This window comes from Calidris pugnax, unplaced genomic scaffold (genome assembly GCF_001431845.1).
Source record: "Calidris pugnax isolate Ruff unplaced genomic scaffold, ASM143184v1 C14833244, whole genome shotgun sequence".
NCBI classification, from domain to species: domain Eukaryota; kingdom Metazoa; phylum Chordata; class Aves; order Charadriiformes; family Scolopacidae; genus Calidris; species Calidris pugnax.
Genome location: NW_015094096.1, coordinates 1 through 1,692, shown reverse-complemented (window position 1 = coordinate 1,692; position 1,692 = coordinate 1). Strand labels below are relative to the sequence as shown.

Below are 1,692 nucleotides of genomic sequence, written 5' to 3'. Positions count from 1 at the left end.
TTTTTTTTTCCTCCCCCCAACCACAGGTTTTGTGGTCTTCGCAACTCTGGTTGTCATTGTGTCTTTAATTCTCATCTTTGTGGTGGGACCTCGCCACGGACAGACCAACATTCTCGTGTACATAACGATTTGCTCTGTCATCGGAGCGTTATCGGTCTCCTGCGTAAAAGGTTTGGGCATCGCTATCAAGGAACTTTTTGCAGGAAAACCAGTGCTGAAACATCCCTTGTCTTGGATTCTGCTGCTAAGCCTTATCGTCTGTGTGAGCACGCAGATCAACTATTTAAACAGGGCTCTGGATATCTTCAACACGTCCATAGTGACTCCAATCTACTACGTCATCTTCACAACCTCCGTTTTAACTTGTTCTGCCATCCTTTTCAAGGAGTGGCAGCACATGGGGGCCGATGACATCATCGGCACCTTCAGTGGCTTCCTGACCATTATCGTGGGGATCTTTTTATTGCATGCCTTCAAAGATGTGAACTTCACCCTGGCCAATCTGCCCCTCTCCCTGCGGAAGGACGACAGAGCGGCAAACGGGGCTCTGCTGAGCACCTACGACTGCTTCAGTCACGAGGAGGAAAGCGCTGCCTGTCTGGGTGAAATGCAATCCACTGAGAGCCTCTCGGCCAGGAGGAACGGAAGTCTCTCAGCCTTCTGACAATAGCTACGTGTTACTTAAGAAAAGAAGATTCTGTAACTCTGGAAATTATTTTTTTGTTTTTGGTTTTTTCTGCTGTGAAACGTCTGAGCTTGTCTGGAAACTCATGTACTTTTTAACAGTATGTGTAGACAATCGTTAATTTTTATGTTTGATTAGTTTGGATAAAGAACACTGAAGGGGTTTTTATTTGCCTTATTTTTACTTTAAAAAATACTAAAATGACCTCAGACCACAGTTGGGTTTTTTTTTGTTGCTTAAGTTATGTGTAAATACTTTCATTTCATTCTTCTGTTTTAAGATGTATTGCACTAATGACAATTTTATCAAAAATAAATTGCTTTATTTCTGCATTGGTGGTAAAAAGATTGCAGCGAACCTGGATCCTTTGTGCTTGTTGTGCCCTGCCCTGGCTGAACCCCCAGTGCCTGGGAACCTACTGAAAGAGCAGCTGCAGCAAGTGCTCTTGTCCCAGTCTGTAAAAGAAGAAAGGGAAAGCTACAACCAAGCACGACTAAGCCTTTCAAAATACCGTTTAACTACAGCTGTATGTTAAACTTGCAGGTTTTACATAAAAAACCAACCCCAACCTCACCAAATGACGGTAACTGCTTGGCATCAACAAGTCAGGAGGCTCCTGCTCTGCTTGGGTGGGTGAGGCCGGAGCTCCTGCTGTGCCAGTTTATGCAGGAGGAAGGATGGGAGTCATTAACAGCAGCCAAAAAAAGCTACTCCCTCTTCTGAGAGAGAGACCAGGTTCTGTGTTTGCTGCACTGCCCTGCCCTGGCTCTGTAGAGCTGCTTGGTCTTTTCATGTTACAGCCCCAACACATGGAATTGCAGGTTTTTTTTGCAGGAACGTGGTTACTGGCTGTGACACTAAGGTTTTTTAGAAGTGCCAAAAAATTAGAACATAATGTTGTTGTTAAAGGGGTGAGGGAGGTAGGTGGTTATTTAAATTCACAAAGACAAAATTTAGTGATACAGTTTTTATGAGAACATTTCTACCATAGAATTGAGAATTTCTAC

The 1,692-nt window shown here is 43.7% G+C and overlaps 1 pseudogene; it reads left to right on the top strand.

Annotated features, from left to right (window-relative positions):
• Positions 1 to 16: 16 nt before the first annotated feature.
• On the top strand, positions 17 to 1,032 carry LOC106900735 (annotated as a pseudogene).
• Positions 1,033 to 1,692: the final 660 nt, after the last annotated feature.